The sequence below is a fragment of the Callospermophilus lateralis genome, chromosome 3, assembly GCF_048772815.1.
Source record: "Callospermophilus lateralis isolate mCalLat2 chromosome 3, mCalLat2.hap1, whole genome shotgun sequence".
Classification (NCBI taxonomy): domain Eukaryota; kingdom Metazoa; phylum Chordata; class Mammalia; order Rodentia; family Sciuridae; genus Callospermophilus; species Callospermophilus lateralis.
In genome coordinates, this window is record NC_135307.1 from 100158593 (window position 1) to 100179136 (window position 20544).

A 20544-nucleotide genomic window follows, 5' to 3' on the forward strand; every position below is an offset into this window, starting at 1 on the left:
AACTCTCCAAGCATAATTTTGGAGAAGTAAAACTACCCGCCGAGAGCTCAATTGATTCAAGTTATCCTAATTATCTCTGCACTAGGCTGCTACCAAATGCTCTCCATTTTCACACAACAAAGATTTTTAAAGAGAAAATATTCCCCTTTTCAAGTCTGGTCAAACAATCACCCACGTGCTCTCCTGAATGCCAAGCCACTGAGAAGTCTCCAGCACCTTTCTCTGAAAAATCTGGGTTGTCTAAACACTGGATCAGGTCAAAGAGGAAGGTGGCATCTACCAAATTAAGGTAGCACTGTGTGACAGTGTGAAGATGACTAAGATGCAGGACTGGGTTCCAGCACCAGCTCTGTCTTTTAACTCCTCTCCCCCAGTCAAGCAAAGCATTGAGCATGTCTGTTGGGCCTTTGTGGGTCTCAGTCTCATCGTCACAGGGGAATAATACTGCATGCCTTACCAACCAGGCAGGATTGCTCCACCCGCAAAAGAAAGAAGGATAACCCTCAGGGTTATACAAAATTACATACAAGAGGAAGCAAGGGGAAAGGGAAAAATAATACAAGGGGGAGATATGAACTGCAGTAGAGGGGGTAGAGAGAGAAGAGGGGAGGGGAGGGGAGGGGAGGGGGGATAGTAAAGGATAGGAAAGGCAGCAGAATACAACAGACACTAGTATGGCAATATATAAATCAATGGAAGTGTAACTGATGTGATTCTACAATCTGTATACGGGATAAAAATGGGAGTTCATAACCCACTTGAATCAAAGTGTGAAATATGATATATCAAGAACTACGTAATGTTTTGAACAACCAACAGTAAAAAAAAAAAAAATTTAAAAAAAAAAGAAAGAAGGATAGAAAGGCCCTTGGAAAAGTCAATCTCTGTACAAATGCCTGGTTACAGCCACCAACCGTAGTATTGGGGAAGACAGTTCTTTAGTTCTAAAACTTTCCATAACCTAAATCAGACTTGCCCCATTCCATGTATATGCACTGAATAACTTCTTGATATATCATTGATTTAAAAAAAAATTCCAAATCATCCTTATAAACAAGCTAATTTCACTCTTCTTTTTTTTTTTTTTTAAGTTGTAGATGGACACAATATCTTTATTTTGTTTCTTTTTATGTGGTGCTAGGATGGAACCCAGTGCCTCACGCATGCTCAACAAGCGCTCTACCACTGAGCCCCAGCCCCAGCCCACTATTATCTTCTTTAGTGATGTTTTTCTTCACCCTGCCCCCAAATCAACAGCCGAGTAATTCACCCGATGGAGGTGAGCACTGCCTCCTGCTGGTAGGGCTAAAAGTAGAGATGGGAGACAGAGAGCAGAGGAAAGAGTGAAGACAGCCTAGTTGGTATTTTCATTAGTAACTTTGCCCAGAATCTGTCCTATCTTTCCAACTCTCTTATTGGTAAAAATGTTTCTCGCTTTAGCTTTTGTCACCACCTTGGAGACACATCGCATTGACTGGCAGGCTGGTCACATTCTTCTCGTGCTCACATTGCTCCTGGGAGCCTCGGCAGGCTCATCCACCTGCCTGTATTGCCTTTCACGTCCGTCCAAATGGCCACAGAAGGTCAGCCAGAGAGATGCACAGCGTTTGCACTGATTTTCAGCAGGGGCTCTACTTTACACCCCATCTGCCCACCATTTCTCAGCCTGGGTCCAGAGCCTCGGGCCCTTATTTTCTGCCCAGCACACACAAGCCTTATTATTTATTTTTCTCCTCTCCAGCAGTCGAGCAAAGTTGTTGTTTTCAAACACAATTCCTGTCCTGCAGTTCAGACCTAAGGAATGTCTAATCTTCCCAGTAGAATCTTTCTGATCTCTAAATGAAAAGTTCAAAGTGACTTTGCATGCAGTCAGTAATTAGTCCTCAAGCACCAACTGCATTTGTCTGTTTTACTCTCAAAATCAAGGTGACAGGAATGCTCTCTTGGCAGGTGGCCAGCCCTTCCAGTCTCATTGCCCTGTCTTCACTAAGTCTGCAGTTTGGGGTTTGAGATAAGAGCTCTGGTGACCCTGTAACACCTTTCCAGGGCTGGAAGTTCTGAGGGCATTTGGAGAAGGTTACTATTTGGTTTGCCTGTGGGCAAACGCTCCAATATAGCATATTCTTGGCCAAATGTAGGATATTGAAAATGAGACCCTCTGCAGCGTGTGGGGAAATGCATACCACTTTACTCTTGGTTACTGTTTCCCAAAAGAACAGCCTGTCTTTTTAAGTAATTGTCTGCCATGGCAACATCCTCCACGCTGAGAGTCACAGGAGTAGTCCAGAGTTGGCCTGAAAATCCATAACGTTTATCCTCAAGTTGCTCTTTCAAGTATCCCAGGCAATGTCAGACCAGGTCAGATTTCTCAGTCCTTCTGTAGTAGAAAAGGGTCTTTGGAGAAGTCAATGAGAACAGCTTATTCAGTCTTTCATGGCTAGTTTGGGGAAACAAGATCAAAATATTTTATAAGGTAGTAAAATAAGCCGTGGAAAATTCTACACTTCAGCACAAAGCCAATGCTGAAATCTTAGTATACTAAAAAGCTTCCCTGCAGTAATGTTGGTCCACATTTCCGAAAGCTATAGGGAAAACACTAAGAAATAATTTTCTGGTTCAAAGAATAATTTGTCCTTTGGTAGAGCTGCAGGTCTGAGCAGCATTTCATAATAGAGCCCCTGGGGAATGATTGAAACAAAATAAGAGACATTCATTCCTTCACTCATTGTTCAACAATTATTTATTGAACACCTACTACAGGCCAGGCTATTTGGGGACTCAGTGGGGTTTCCAAAGTTGTATCCACCCTGCCTGGACCCCAAACTGTAGGAATTTCAAACTGGTTGAAAATTAAAATCCCAGCATTAGGAACATCAGTAAAATAGTTCCTTCTTGTTAAATACTAAGAACTATGCTAAGTATTCTCATTTAATCTTCCCAACATTCTGACCAGGAAGGTACAAATGAATAAGTGGGATTCTGGAGACTTTCTGGTCATATCTACACTGCTGATAAGTGACCAAGTCAAGATGCAAACCAAGACCACCCTGACTGACTGACTGTAACCCAAAGAAACCTTAAGATCCACCCAGAGAAAGTAGACCAGAAGCTCTCAAGGGGGAGCTATTACATCTCAGCCTTTCTGTCATTTGGGGCGTTGGAAATGATTTTCACCTAGACTTAGTAGTGCTACCTTAACACCCATTACCATACAACTCTCCTTAGCCTATCAAGAAGTCCAGTAGCATACTTCAGTTTCTCGTGTCCATTTTTAATTTTAGGAAAAATTAATCACTGTACTATGGCTCTTAGCATCTTTGGATGGGATACTGACCTCCTCATGGTAATCAGTCCTATTCCATCTAGACTACAAGTTCCATGTCACTTTCCTGTGTCCCATTCCTCTTTCCTGGGTGAAACTTTTGCTGCATGGTTCCCAGAGGGTTAATTCATCCCCTCTCTTCCCCAAGAACATGATCAATCCAGGTAATTAGAATATCCCATTCCCACTGATCATAGCCATTGGTTCAAATCTAGGTATGGGACCCACCAGGTCAGTCAGTGTTCTCTGCTTTTCTGCTAAAGGGGAAGAGGGTACCTTGCTGTGAGGAGTTAAGTTGAAAGGATAGGAGATCAGGGCTCTATCTATTTACCATCCTTCCCATTACAAAGATTCTGAGAGACAGAATGAAGGCTCACCGGCAACTGAACCCCATATACCTGAAGCTAGCTGCAAACCTGCTCTTTCCAGTTTACAATGAAAGTAAGTGCCTTCTTCCCACAAGCTAGTTTGAGGTGGTTTCTGTCATTAGAAATCACATAAATTCCAACTAATGCTTACAGTGATTGACCACAGATTTCCTTGATTATGCATACCCTATCACTAAGAAACTTTTCTCATCCTCAAAATACGTATATTTATTTATTATTCTGACATTGCTTTACTAACATATTATGTAATTATAAGGCATATACAACACATACACATTACAAAAGGACGATTCAAAGATAAACAAATGCTTTAATGTTTTCATTCTGAACCACTTTCATTATCTTGCAAAGTTCCTGATGGGTCACATCCCACAAGACAGCTCATTGAAAAACAGTGTGAGCCTTGTGGTCTATGAAACCAAAGCTACACCAGAAAGCTTTTCTTTAGAATGCCAAATGTTCTTTCAATAATCTAACTGTAATCCAACATTAATCCTCAGAATCAAATATTCCTAGTATAAGCAGATGCCCGGTCATTGGTTTTTAATTGTTTATTTAAGTTGCAAATATTTCCCGAGGAACATCATTCCAAAGAGCTATATCTAGAACTCGAAAGAAAGGGAAGATGATCAAAGAATAATTCTGGACAGAGCTGTGTATACTGCCATCTACCCAAAGAGCAAATAGGAATAGAAGCTGTTCAATCTCCTGAGCTTGGGACCAGAGGTAATCAATGCAAGAGTCATAACAAGTGTCACAGTCCATACCCATGAAGAAAAACCCATCTTTGCACATATTGAGTGCTCAGTAAGCTTCCCGAATGCAGTAGGAAGTGGGGCAATACTGAGAGGAAAATCAGAACTCTGGTCTTAGAAAATGGAGCTAATTCTATTGATAATAAACTTTAGCATGTCACTTTGCTGGTAGGTGATGGAGACCATTGGTAGAAATGAAGGTCATTGGAGCTAGGGAGTTTGGGGAACTTAGAAGACGGGATAATCAGTAGCTCAATAGTGTCCTCTCCTTTTCAGCACCATCACTGAAACCCTCTCCTCCATCTCCAGGGAATGATAAGCATTCTGACCACATTTCATCGGTGTATCTTGTGCTTGCTTAGCACAAAACCATGCATCTTCTGTGATGAACACATGCATATATTAGCCAGCTTAGAGAGAGAAAAACAAAAACAGTTTGAGGCTTTTGTTTGGCAAAGAATAAGACAGTAAAACTCCAGAGTAGCCCATCCCAACTCAGAAAACCTCTGATATCTGCTGGAAAATGCAAAGAAGATCAGAGGTGTTGAGCCTTGTTGGGGTTACTTTAAACCCATGTTTAAAGTAAGACCTGCAGCCTGGGTCTACTTCAAAAGGAAAAGAGACTCCTTCTTATGCTTTCTCAATGACTCATTTAAAAAAAAAAAAAAAGATGATAATAGGAAATATTCAATAAACATAAGCTCTTCACATGAAACAACAAAAAATTAAAAAATGATATTATCCCCAACTTGCAGATATGGAAATTGAGATTTATAGAAGTCAAATAACTTGCCAAAGTTGACACTAAGGAATCAAACACAGAATGGTGCGACTTCAAAGCTGTGCAACATTGGAGCCCTCTCTTCTCTGTATTGCCCTAGCTCCAGTCCACGTCAATCAGCAGCCAGAATCTAGTCCTCGGGTCCTCACTGTATCCATCCCTCTCTAAACCCTTTGTTGACACCCTGCCTTTCTGAGCCTCTCAGTTTGGGTGGGACATCTTTAGTCCTTCCTATATGGATTCCTGATTCTAGCAACTCTCTGCTGCCCTCACCTGGCATCCAGAAGTACAGACTTCATCTCTCCAATATAATGCTTTACCAAAGCTGTCCAATAGCCCATATGAAACTTTAAATTTTTTAGAAGCTACACTAGCAAATTAAAATGGATTAAATTAATCTTAATAATGTATTTTATTTAAACTGACATATCCAAAATATTGTTTTTCAACACCAAAAATTTATTGAGATATTCCATTAAAATGTAATGCATTTTACACTTAAAACACATCATAATTTGGACATTTCAAATGCAGCCACATTTGTGGCTGCTGCAATCAACAGCTTAGCCTTAGATGCTGTATCCACTCTTCTTTTTAAAAAAAAATTTTAGTTGTAGATGGAAACAATATCTTTATTTATTTTTTTTTATGTGGTGTTGAGGATTGAACCCAGTGCCTCACATGTGCAAAGCGGGCACTCTCCCACTGAGCTACAGCCTCAGCCCCTCCACTCTTCTTATCCAAAAATTTAGTAGAATAATTCCTGTCTGGAGATGAAATGACATAACCAAATTTTAATGCTTAAAGTGTTACATCAAATTAAATTAGAATATAATAGCATACATCACTTTTGAGATAATTTTATAGTAAGAAAAGTACAAGCTTGATAGTCTGCCTCAAGTTCAAATCCCAAAAACATGACTGATAAAAGCATTTTTACTAATTGATCGCTTGCAACATTGAAAAATTAGGCACTGGTTTTAATTCCCTGAGCAAGACAATGAATAACAAACTGGGAAATATTCTAAGGCTGGAATATTGTGTATCACTTAAATTAATAAAGTAAATCTATATATATGCAAGTGTAGATATAACAATAATCCTTAATAAAAAAATGTATGTACAATAGGATATTGTAGGAGTCCATGCCTTAAAAGTTTAAGCTGGGCACAGCGGTGCACGCCTATAATCCCAATGGTTCAAGGGGCAGAGGCAGGAGGATCACCAGTTCAATGCCAGCCTCAGCAAAAGGGAGGTGCTAAGCAACTCAGGTGAGATCCTGTCTCTAAGTAAAATACAAAATAGGGCTGGGGATGTGGCTCCATGGTCAAGGTATGCCCCCCAAAAAAGGTTTAAGAACATGCAAAATAATGTAATATATTATTTGTGGATATGCAGTAATGAAGTAAAATTACAAAGACATACCCAGAAGGATAAACATCCACTTCACAAGAGTAGTTCTCTTGGGATGGAGGGAAATGGGGTACAGTATGGAAGGGGAGATTTCAACAGTATTTGCAATGGTTTATTAAGAAGCAGAAGAGGGGAAACTCTAAGACCAAAACTCCAGCAGTTAACAAATGACATGTCAGGAATTTCCTAGCCTGAGGAACACTACTTTTTTTTAGCCTCTGGATTATTAGTTTTGAGTTAGCAAAACCAGCCACCCCAATCCTTAATCTACAGTTTTGAGACAAACTCCAACCTGAAAATCTGTATTCCAAGGTAGCTCATCTTCCCACGAGGCAAACCCATACTTCAACAGCACTCACTGGCATGGGGAAAGTTAGAGAAGCACAAAGAGACAGCTACTAAATATTGAACTTACCATCTAGACAAGTCTGGGGAGAAATAACTTCCTGAACCATTTAATGATTTAAGTTAAATGGAGCATGACAAGGAGTGCCTCCACAGTTCGTAGGATTTCTACTCAGACCCACACACAGAATAAAAAAAAAAAAATTAAAGTAATTAATGCAAAGTTACGTGTCCTGCAGGTATTTGGAATTTAATACAGTGCTTACAGGGGATTTATTCCTAGACATATTTTTATCAACATATCCTAGCCCATCTGTGTTTTTGCAGTGAGGTTTCTAATGCTGAAGTCCTATGACTATTTCCACTTGCTCCATTATAATTATGCAAAACTGCGGGTTTTATTCTTCCTGTTCCCAGTTCAATTTAAACCCTGATTGAATGGGAAATAAATTAATGCGCTGCAAGTGTCGACGGAATTATCATAAACTGGCACTTACTCCTGGAAACAAACCATCCACTAATGGATTAATTGTCCTCTTTATTTGGGGGAGAACATTAGATGTAATCAAATGGCAAGCATACAAGTTCATGGTCCCCAATAAGTGGATGTGTTACAAGAATAACAGTAAATTAATTTGAAGAAGCTGGCTAGCACAGGATATACAAGCTCTAATTAGAAAATAAGGAGTCCAGTAAAACATAGGATCTGCCCTACCCACTTGACAATGCTTTGTCCTTCCAAGAAAACGTGACTCTTAATCAAAGAGAATGGGAATGATTGATTCCCTGATGAATAGGATGAGCACATTCAAAGTAATGGAAATCCTAAATGATCACCAGAGAAAGTTTCTGCAGAGACCACAAACCAGTATAATGTCACTGTAGGATCCCTGCACATAAAAAATGTAGGGGCTCCTTAAAGTCATTTTATAGCTAATATTTATTTCCATAGTGGGCTTTAAGAAAAAGGAGGCAGCTAAATCAGAAGCCTTTTATACCACAATATTTCAACCCAAATAGTGAGACAATGAACTGCATGTATCTTAACTCTTCTGGAGACAGATGCACCTAGATGGGATTTGTCAAGGTAGAGGTGTCAGCAATTCAGGGATTCACTGTGTGCCTTGCAAGTCCTCTGGGACCTGTGCTGAAGGATGGAAGAGGCCCCTCTGGCTTCTAAGAACATGCTATTCAAAACAGGGAACAGATGACTTCCCTGGGTAGACATAGCTCATGATTAAGCCGGCAAGTGAATCAGCTCATGCTCTGAGAGCCAACCAGAACCAGGCACAGCCCAGGTTCCATATGACTGACGGTTTCGCAGGCAGCCGCCTCCAGATGTGCACAGGCACGGAGGGGATAGAAAGGAAAAGTTGCCTGAACCTCACCAGAAAACATAACTCCCAAGCAGAGTCCAGATTTTAGCCTCAGATTTTGTAATTGTTTCTAATTATAGAGTCAATACTTCCTGGTTGAAAATTTGAATGAATTAATAGGAGATCAGTAGAGTAGAGTAAGCAGATGGAGGGAGAGAGGAAAGAAGAGAAAGGGCAGGTACTGGTAATAGAAACTGGTCAAATTTTGTAATGTGCATAGTGAATCCCACTATTGTGTTTAATTATAATGCACCAATAAAGAAAAGAAACTAATTTTTTAATAAACTCATGAAAAATAACATTTAAAACAACCACAGTCCTATTTCTTCAGAAGATATTTGTCCTTTTAATGCTATATGCAATTGTTTCAGAGTAGGGTTTCTTCAACCTTCACACTAATGCCATTTTTTTTTTTGGCGGGGGGGGGGGGGGTACTGGGGATTGAACCCAGGGGCACTCAACTACTAAGCCACATCCCCAGCCCTATTTTGTATTTTATTTACAGACAGGGTCTCACTGAGTTGGTAAGCACTTCATCATTGCTAAGACTGGTTTTGAACTCCTATCTCGACCTCCCAAGCCATTGGGATCACAGACATGCACCACCACACCCAGCACTAATACCATTTTGAACTAAATAACTCCTTGCTGTGTGGGGCTGTCTTGTGCATGACAGAATGCTCAGCAACATCCCTGGCTCCTGCTCACTAGGTGCCAGTAGCTCCAACCCCTACCCAGTTATAACAACCAACAGTATCTCCAGACACTGACAAATGGCCTCTCAGAGGTAAAATTGTTCCCACTAAATCCACTGTTTTGAAGGAAACATATCATACTGTTTGAAACCAGCAATTTTTATTTAATGAATCTTTCTAAGTCATTAGAAACATTTCTGCAGCATCCTCTTTAATGGCTTCAGAGTAGCCCATTACATGATGTATAATAATTTATTTTAAAAGTCTTTACTTAATCAGTTCTATTTTTCAATGTTGTGCTAAAATAAGGTAAAATCTAGATATACATGCATATTTGGGCACATAATTGTTTCCTTAGGCTATATTACCTAAGTAAGATTTTTCAGTCAAAGTTTTTTGTGTGTGTGCTTTTTTCTTAATTTTAAAACTTTGAGCAACTTTTGTGCTGTTTATTTGTAATTGGTGTCCACTTTCACCTGTGACATCCTCGCCCACCCTCCTCCTTGAGTGGAAGGGTTTCCATGTATTCTGTTCACCATAATATCCCCACAGATCCAGATGTGCCTGGCACATAGTAACAGCTCAATAATATTAGTTGGGTGGGTAAATGGATACATGAAAAAGTGGCAGTTAAAATTTCAAATGTCTTGCAGATTACTGGAGTTCTGTAATTTAACCTTATCCAAAAAGATATTTGAAGTTGATCCTAAAGTAATAAATAGCCTATAGATATAGTCTGTCTTCAGAAAAGAGGGAAGGTAAGAAGGGATAACTTCAAGGTTCAAGACCTGAACACTTTAGAATCCCAAATTCACAATTAGAGTGAAAAGATCTGGGTGGAGGTAGGGAAGCAATTAATGATTTATTGAATTCTGTTAGTTAGAATACTTATTCACTGCCCTCATATTTGCTTCCATCCTAGGACAAAAATGAAGACAGAAAGTGGTTTCTTGGGATGCTTTTAAAAGTCAAAACTAAGAAACAAATTTTCTTTGACTAAATCATCTGTTTTGTAATGGAAATCCTCCAAAATGAGATTGAAGAACTCACCTGCATTAACATTCTGGACCTGTCCATGTCTAATAGACGAACCTTGAATCCAAATGTCACTGGGAAAGCACAAATCTGATTATAAACAGGTTTAATAAAATGCTTCAAGTAATATTTCATCTTTCTGCTAATGTCCACCCATGGATGATATAATACACTTTTAGAATAAAAACTCCAATGCCTGCCACTCATACATCCTCTTTGCCTCTTTGACATTACACAAGCTTTATTCTTTGTGAGAAGCTACACCATGACAGGAGCACTAATGGGAGGGCAATATTATGGCAAGTACTCATTTAGGATTCAAGCAGGTGTCTTAGCCAGGCCTTTCATAATTGGGACAATTAAAGAAGATAAAATATGTAGATCCTGGCAAATGGACCATGCATTCCTCACTGTTTAATTCCAAGGTCACATCGATCCAGACAGGATATTAGTCAAACTCCAATAAAAAAAAAATGAAATGATTGTCTTTGTACCCCAATTCGTTTTAAAAATCAAGAAACATCCAGTTATCTCTCATAGTGGAGTAATTAGGTACTTGGAGAATTATGTAACTGCTGTCAACGTTATCCAAGCATCATACTAAAAATGTTCTCATTATTTTGGTGAGCCACTTGATAATATAAACAAATGAGTATTTAGTAAACTGTCTCTTGAAAAGGCATCATATGAAAGCAGCTTTGCATTAATTGCCTAAACTAAGTAATTCCAAATGTTAGGGTTCAGTAGTTCTCAACCTTGGGAATGTATCAGAATCACCTGGTAGCTTTTTTAAAAATACCAATGCCTGGGCCCCAGTCTTGGACATTCTCGTGTAACTGGTCTGTGGAAGAAGGCCCAGGCATTGGTCATTGTAAACATGCCCCAGATAATTCTAATGTGCAGTCAGGTTTGAGCCCCACTCAATGCTACTCTAGCTCATCTTTGCCTGTTTTTTGTTTGTTTGTTTAATTTTTTTATTGGTTGCTCAAAACATTACAATGATCTTGACATATCATATTTCATGCATTCAAGTGGGATACAAATTCTTATTTTTACCACGTGTACAGATTGCAGGATCACATTGGTTATACATCCACGTTTATACATACTGCCATACTAGTGTCTGCTGTATTCTGCTGCTTTTCCTATCCCCTTCCTACCCCCCTCCCCTCCCACCCATCATCTGTCTCTACCCCATCTACTGTAATTCATTTCTCTCTTTTTGTTGTCTTTTTCCCCTTTCCCCTCACATCCTCTTCTGTGTAATTTTGTATAACAATGAGGGTCTCCTTCCATCTTCCAGGCAATTCCCCTTTCTCTCCCATTTCCTCCCACCTCTCATCCCTGCTTAATGGTGATCTTCTTCTCATGCTCTTCCTCCCTGCTCTGTTTTGAGTCACCCTCCTTATATCAAAGAAGACATTCGGCATTTGTTTTTTAGGGATTGGCTAACTTCACTTAGCATAATCTGCTCTAATGCCATCCATTTCCTTGCAAATGCCATGATTTTGTTATTTTTTAGTGATGAGTAATATTCCATTGTGTACAAATGCCACATTTTTTTTTTATCCATTCATCTATTGACGGGCATCTAGGTTGGTTTCACATTCTAGCTATTGTGAATTGTGCTGCTATGCAAGCTTTTGGGGATAATGTCTTAGTTCATTTTGTGCTACGGGACAACTTACAAAGAATGGACTTCTTTCAGTTCTGGAGGCTGGGGAGTCCCAAGATTGAGGGACTGCCTCTGGTGAGAACATTCTTGCTGCATCATCCCATGGTGGTGAGAGGATAGGCAATCACTTTCAGTCTCAAGCCTTTTTAATGATCAGCACTCATCAATTCATGATGGTAGAGCACTCAACCTCCTATTATTCCCCCTTCCTAACACTGTTGCACAGGGGATTAAGTTCACAGCATATGCTTTTGCAGGGACACATTTCAGACCAGGGCAGATGCATAACCTCCGGTGGTGACTTCATTAATTCAAAGGGAGAAGATTTGCTCAGTAGGGGAAAAGCTGGGATTGGAACCACCATTTGACCCAGCTATCACCCTCCTCGGACTATTCCCTGAGGACCTTAAAAGAGCATACTATAGGGACACTGCCACATCAATGATCATAGCAGCACAATTCACAATAGCTAGACTGTGGAACCAACCTAGATGCCCTTCAATAGATGAATGGATAAAAAAAATGTGGCACCTATACACAATGGAGTATTATGCAGCACTAAAAAATGACAAAATCATGGAATTTGCAGGGAAATGGATGGCATTAGAGCAGATTATGCTAAGTGAAGCTAGCCAATCCTTAAAAAACAAATGCCAAATGTCTTCTTTGATTTAAGGAGAGCAACTAAGAACTGAACAGGGGGAAAGAGCATGAGGAAAAGATTAACATTAAACTGAGACGAATGAAGGGAGGGAAAGGGGGAGGGAAGGGAAATTGCATGGAAATGGAAGGAAAACCACATCGTTATACGAAATCACATATATGAGGTTGTGAGGGGAAAGGGGGGGGAGGGAGAGAACGGAACAACAACAGATGAGGTAGAGAGGGAAGATGGGAGGGGAGGGGAGGGGGGGATAGTAGGGGATAGGAAAGTCAGCAGAATACAACAGTCACTAATATGGCATTATGTAAACATTGTGAATGTATAACTGATGTGATTCTGCAATTTGTATTTGGGGTAAAAATGGAAAAGCATAACTCACATGAATCAAATGTATGAAAGATGAAAAAAAAAAGATTTGCTCAGTAGGGCCTATGCTATTTATGAAATTCCTTTTAACTAACAGTGAGGATTAAGTGTTATCATGTGTGCTGTGCATTGTGAGAATAGTATTCTTTGCCACATCAGTTGTTAGAAAGATGACTCCAACAACACATCAAGTGTCTTCAAAACCCACTTCTCATTTTAGATGAACTCTGAAAGCTTGTTAGCATCAGAATCTGATCCTTTAGTAAGAGGACAGAATTCTCGTTGGCAGTAATCGTGACAATTTTGGAGAATTTAAGGATTGGCACAAGTGCAATAAATAACTACTAGATTTAAACAGTCCTGAAAGACACCAACTGTGACTGAAAGAATACGCTTCCCACTAATTCAAATTTCTCAATTATAACTAATTATTTTGTTGCTAAATGAAGTAAACAATACCTCACACATAGGTATTAGCAGACCATAAACACTTTAAATCCAATTAATGAATACTGAAATTTCTCATAAATAAAAGCAGGTGTTAAAATTTAGAAGTCACCTCTGGATAACAAGATTAGCATGCATTTCCCCGGGTTAAATGTACATTTCCTCCTATAGTTATAATAAAACTAGTGGCATGGTTGTACTTATTTTTTTTAAACAGCAAATTTCAAAAATCTTCATTCTGCTAAATTTGCTGTCTTAATTAACACACAATTTTAAACAGATGATTACTTGTCAGTCCTAGAAGTCCTGGTGTAGGCAGAAGGTGAGGCTCAGGCCCGGAAAGCAAGGTTCTGGGTTCCAGCAGTTGAAAGAAGATGTGAGGCACAGTTGGCATAGTATTCCAAGGCAGAAATAGCCCCTAGCCAGTCTCACCCCCAGCCATTTCCTCAGGCCTTTTTATATGCAGGCCAAACAAAGAAGGCACTGGCAGTGGGTTACATAAGTGGGTGTATGCTCACAAGTAAATATTTATGATCTTGAGTACACATACTGAATCAGGGTGTTTATGATCTTGACTATACACTAACTATAACCAATTCATGACCTTAGCTACATACTAAAAACATAATAGGGGGTTGGAGATATAGCTCAGTTGGTAGAGGGCTTGCCTCTCATGCAACAAGGCCCTGGGTTCCATCCCCAACACCACCACCAAAAAAAAAAAAAAAAAAAATTAGAAATAATTGGGCTTGGGGTTGTGGCTCAGTGGTAGAGTGATCGCCTAGCATGTGTGAGGCACTGGGATTGATCCTCAGCACCACATAAAAAATAAATAAATAAGTGAAATAAAGGCATTGTGTCCATCTACAACTAAAAAAATAAATTTTAAAAAAAATTTAAAAATCATAATAGAGCCCGCCAGAAGCCCTAGTGAAAAAGCCTAATTATAGCTATTTGGGGCCTGCCCCAACACCTGTTAAGAATCCATTCTAGTCACAAGAAAAACTACTCCATAAAATATATCACTTTCTGCAAAAGACTTTCTTCTACTGATAGATTTCTTCCTTGAGTGAATAAACATATAAGCACAAACTATGTACCAGGCACCATGCCAGATGCTATTTAAGATAGAGTAGGGATTAGAGCCTGACAGAGCTCAGATCTAAGTTCCATTAGTTGTTAGCTAGTATCAGTAGTCAAAGGATTCAATTCCCTAACCTTCTGTTCCTCATCAAACTTGAAGGGTTGTCCGTATTGGGATACATCAAACCCAGTGTACCTTGATCTTGGCAGTGTACTTCACCACAATGATTACCACAGCATTGGATTCTCACAACTCTAGGACTAGGTGGCACTATATCCCGTGTGCAAATGTGTAATCAAAGGTATTGAGAGGTTGTTGCCTGATTCTTTTATCCTTTTAGGTGTTTTCTTCTACCCAACATTTATTTCCACTGTATATTCTTCTAGTGTATCTTCTGGTAATTCTTGTGTACCTCCTAGAAATGGAGAATTTTCATCTATATAAAATCAAAAAGCTACCAGCTCTAGGGTTTTGGTAGCATGAAGAATCTGGGGATACTGAAGAAAAATTTAATGGACATGCAATGTAAATACCTATAGTCTAACCCAGTATGAACAATTACTTCATATCATTATCCTCTTTGGATGGTGCATCCTTTTGATCAAGTGGACTGTCTTTAGTTCTTGTCTATTCTGTATTCTTTGATATTAGAAGTGACATCAAGTGCAGACTAAAATACTCTATGGGGTAACTCAGACTGGAATGCCATTTCTCATTGCTGTTCCTCTTTAAGAATCCATAGCTTGGCAATGAATCAAAACATGTAAGTCCTCAGCTTAAGATGGTTTGCTTAGGATGGTGCAAAAGCAATATGCATTGAGTAGAAACCATACTTCAAATTTTGACTTTTGATCTTTGCCTGGACCAGCAAATTTGCAGTACAGTATTCCCTTGTGATGTCAGGCAGCAGCTACCAATCTGCCATGTGATCACAAGTAAACAACTGATACTCTTAGGTGTACTGTGTTGCTAAGCTGTAACATTTGGTAGGTTAGGTGTGTTCAACATATTCTCACTGAAGGTATTTTCAACTTATGATGAGTTTATCAAGACACAGCCCCATTGGAAGTAGAGGAGCATCTAACTACATATTACTAGAATACAAAACAAATATTTAATAGCTGGATTTCCAAAAGCAAATAGTTTCTCAAAATACAAAAGGACCAGAGAAACCCGCCCTAGGTGCAGCACTGAAGGTGACTACTCAGATATTTTATAGTGCTTTAATATTATATTTTTTTTGTCTATCACCTTGATGACATTACTTGCCCACACCTGAGGCCACCTGTCTGTATAGCTATGACCTTGTTATGAACAGTTCGCACTCACTGTGCAAATGTCCATTATTACCTATTTAAGCAACATCATAGTGCCGTTACTCAAGGAAGTTGAATGAGGTGAACATAGACATAGCTGTTTCCCCTTACCCCTTTTTTAAATGTAACAAATACTTTTTATGTTCCCCTTCCCCCTTCCTCTTTCCCCTTCCCCCTTTGGAATCGAGTCAAGAACTAGGTAGTTTAGGATGAGCAATTAAAGGGACTCAGAAAGTGAGCCACCCAAAGCCAGGCTTCTTTGTGCTTCATCACAAGGCATGCTGCTGGCCAGACTGCTTAAGCACCTTTTTAACAAGAAGACCTCAAGAGAGAACCAGCTGATAGCCTCAAGGAGTTCGGAAAACAGGACCACAGAGGTTACACTCTGGGATCCTGGCCATGAGGTTGGATGCCTCACCTTGCTGAAAAGAGACACTGGACCTAAAAGGCGCAGTATGACTTTGTTCCTGCTTGGCTAAATTTCTCAACACCACAGTCAGCTAAGTCACCTACATCCGCCTTTGAAAAACATGGAGAGCACCTGCCGAGATGAGCCGGTGTTGACACAATTCCTCTGATGGCTTTTTTAACAATGGGCCCCTACAAACTACAGGAGATTCCTGGCATCAGCCCTCCCTCTTCCACCATGATTCTGTGGATTCTGGTGTCTCTAAGGGAGCATATGCTGGAATCACAGGGAACCTATCTGGTTGGCATAGTTCTTCCCGAGGTCATGATGGCATGAACCAGCGTAGTGGAGGTGGCACAGGGAACAATTGACACTGGAATGGCAGTTTTCATTCCAGAAAGGCTGTGCCTTTCAAGAAAAGCCACCTTTAGGGAAGAAAAGAAAGAAAGACAAGGTGGAAAAGTTGCAGTTTGAAGAGGAAAACTTTCCTTCTTTGAATTCAGAAGCTGGCAAACAGAATCAGCCATGCAGACCTATTGGGACCCCTTCTGGAGTGTGGGAAAACCCACCTAGTGCCAAGCAACCTTCCAAGATTCTACTTACCAAAAAAGTTTCCAAAGAGGATCCTGCTGCTGCTTTCTCTGCTGCATTCACCTCACCAGGATCTCACCATGCAAATGAGAACAAATTATCAACTATGGTTCCAAGTGTCTATAAGAACTTGGTTCCTAAGCCTGCACCACCTCCTTCCAAGCCCAATGCATGGAAATCTAGCAGAATGGAACACAAATCAGGATCCCTTTCCTCTGGCTGGGAGTCATTTACCAATCCAATTTCTGTTACCAAACCAGTGGTACTGGCTGGTGGCACAGTTCTCAGCTCTCCCAAAGAGAGTCCCTCCCGCATTACCCCTCCAATTGAGATCAGCTCCTCTCTTCTAAGTTGACCCGAACCACTGATAGGAAGAGTTAATTCCTAAAGACTCTGAAGGATGACTGAAATGGAGACTTTGCAGAGAACAGAGACTGTGACAAGCTGGAGGATTTGGAGGACAACAGCACACCTGAACCAAAGGAAAATGGGGAGGAAGGCTGTCTTCAGAATGGTCTCTCTCCCTGTAGTAGAAGGGGGGGGGGTCCTTTCTCACTCTCTGGAAGCAGAGCACAGGTTATTGAAATCAATGGGATGGCAAGAATATCCTGAAAATGATAATTGCTTCCTCTCACAGAGGATGAGCTAAAAGAGTTCCACATGAAGACAGAGCAGCTGAGAAGAAATGGCTTCGGAAAGGATGGCTTCTTCCAGAGACGCTGTTCCAGCCTTGGAGAAGCACTCAGACACAGAAACGAGTAGCAGTGAAACAGTAGCAGTGAAACAGCAGATGATGATGCCTGGAAGTAGGCATATAAATGCTCAGTTAATCTGACTTAGTATAACTCAGCTTGTGTGTTTAGGAAATATACAAAAGAAATTGTTCTTTTCCTCTTCTTATGTTGTTGAATATTTCATGCACAAGGGAAATAATCATATCCCAAAGAAAGAGCAGTTGGCTTGTTGTTCTTCCTTGTTACTTGCTTAATAGAAGTTTGTGTGGTGGGAAAGATTTTTTAAATACACACACACAGTACATATGGGGCAATGCACAGATGGGAGCTGGCAGTGCAGAAATGCAGAGAGGAGGAGACACTGGTCTGCAGCAACAGCTTCTACTACCAGCCCTTGGGACCTCACCCCTGTGCTCAAGCAGTCATTGTCAATGACAAAGTGACTATTGAAGTTATAATTGTATTAAATTAATGCTAATAATTTGGATATTTTATTTTATTTTTGGCTGCTCAGGTAACTTTAGCCCTTAACAAAACATATGTAGTTTTTTTGTTTTCTTTTTCCTTTTTGGGTACAGCTGTAAAATATTTGGATACAGGAAATGTTGTGTTATTCTTGCAGCCTTGATATTCAGGGTGGATTGTAAAATATAAACTTTTGTGAGATTTCAAAGATTATTTTGATAACATTATTTACAGATTTAAAAGATGTGGATATCATAAGTCTGTTGAGGGGGAAAACCACTGCATAAAATAACTAACTTGGAATAAATATTTTGCATCAGTTTAAAAAAAAATACAAAAGGACCAGTGTATACTTTTTGGTAATATTTGAGATCTCCCCGCAACTAGTTTTCTTTATTTCTATTTTTAGACTCTGACTCCTGAAATAAGGAACTATTCTGATAACAAATCAAGATTCAGACAAATGTTAAGAAACCTGCCAAAAACACTTCATGCTGTCTTTCCTAGGATTCCTTGAATGCTCCAGTCAGTCCCAGAAATACAGCTTCAGACTATCCCCATTAGATATAGATTTAACCAACAAAGCAGGTATGCAATCCAAGGCCCAAACTGTTCTCCCTCAGCAAGCCTTTCCAACAATGCAGGCAAGTCAGTCACACAGGCTGCTTCCCTTTTAGTGTCTACTATAACTTATTCCTTATGTCTTTCAAGTTACTGATTATTTATAAAATAGACTGAAGTAAACTGAATACACCCTCATTTTTCATTTAGTCAACATTTATTGAGCACTTTCCATCTTGGTACCTTAATGTGCCTGGGATAAGACAGTCCCCATGTGCTGGATGATTACCATAGATATGGGTTGCCTAGCTTTGCTAAAGAGGGGATGTCTATCAGTCAAGATTTTGGGTTGTAAACTTTGGCAAAAAGAAATTTATTAGCAGGATTATAGAGTGCCACAGAATCACTGGAAGGCTAGAAAAAGAGAATAGGCAACCAGTACTCCAGGGAAGATCATGTAGCAGGAACTTTAACTCCAACCCCTGATAACTTCAAAGGATAAACATTAAAACCTTAGGGAGAGTGTTCACTTGGAACAGCTTAATTCAGGTTTACCCCATGGCACCAGAAGGCATAAGAGTCATTTCCCTCTTTAAACATTTCACCAACAGATGTGAAAAATGATTCAAATCAACAAGAAGCTGATTGATACATTCACCATAAATGAATGTAGGTCACTTGCTATATGTTAATAAAGGAACACAGACTTCAGAAAACTCCTTCAGAGACCTGGAAACCAAGTTTTTTTTTTTTTTTTTTTTTTAACCCAACAAGGCCCACGTTTTCAATTCTTAAATATCTCAATGAAACTGACACGGGTACATTAAAATAGATAGGAAGTTATAATCTAGAGCTTACATACATTAACACTAATAATCATTATGTAATTACATATTGTACATCATATACTGTATTGAAGTTTTTATAGGTATTCCACATCTGGGATGATATAAAATGAGTTAATATTGATTTTCCCCCTTATCTTTGAATACACTTAATTCAGCAAGCTACTATGTTAACTTTTACAAAGTAGTCCTCATTCATATTAGAATTGACACAATCTATGAGAGAGTAAACTGATGCCTTTTCCCAGATCTCCTTTTAAAACATAAGCTGAAGGACAGGGAGGGAGGAAGAATATCCCTTATATTACTTAAATCGCCCCCTAAAATTATGGATATTCATCTTTTTAAATTACTAAGAGGAACCAGAAATGTACTCCCTCTCCCACTCAGAATGGGAAACAAGATGCTCTTCATAAATTTAACATTCTGGCTAATTAATAAGACTAAAATTGACATTGGGATTAAGTACACCATACTCAATTTAACCACAGCTATCCCAAACCCTAATACCTCCACCTCTGTCCTGAGTCAAAGTCAACTGCTACTGTGAATTCACACAATAGGTGTAGAAGCTAATATTTTAACTAATTTACTATGGTGGTGGCTTGAAGTACATTTCATAATTGAATTCTTACAATCCTAAGGTTGAGCCCATTATTATATTTTTCAGATAAAGAAACTAAGTCAAAATCAAGTTAAATGTTACTCAAATAACTTGCAGAGTCTTCTGTTAGCAATCATGTGAGATTGAATAAGTCCTTTCTACATATAGCAGAGCAACTCTGTAAACAGACTTATATAAACACAAGTCCCTATCTCCTCCATCTTTTTAGCTATGTGGTAAAGACCTCAAATTTTTTCATCAACAAAATGAAAATCACGATATCTACTTTGTGGGATATTGTGAAGTGGACCGGCCCTTCTCGAATTCCTATCTACTGGATAAACACCTTCTTAAGATTTCTACTTTTTTTAGAATTTTTTTTAATTGTTGATAGACCTTTATTTATTTATATGCAGTGCTAAGAATTGAACCCAGTGCCTCATACATGCTAGGCAAGTGTGCTACCAGCCAAGATTTCTATTTTCAAGAAATTGTTTTAACATGGAAGTTTTCTTTCTAAATTCTTAAAAGTATCAGAAGGAATGTAGGAAGGATATCCCTTCCCATGATTCCAATCCTATATTTTCTTAAACAAATAAAGAATATAAAAGTTCTGTGTAGGAAGTGGAGAAAATTTGATACTTTTGTGTTATGCTAACTATTCAGCAGAGG

The 20544-nt window shown here is 39.3% G+C and overlaps 1 pseudogene; it reads left to right on the top strand.

Moving 5' to 3' along the window:
* The first annotated feature begins 1273 nt into the window (after positions 1 to 1273).
* LOC143641534 (vasculin-like protein 1 pseudogene) lies at positions 1274 to 17425 on the top strand (annotated as a pseudogene).
* The last annotated feature ends 3119 nt before the right edge of the window (positions 17426 to 20544 follow it).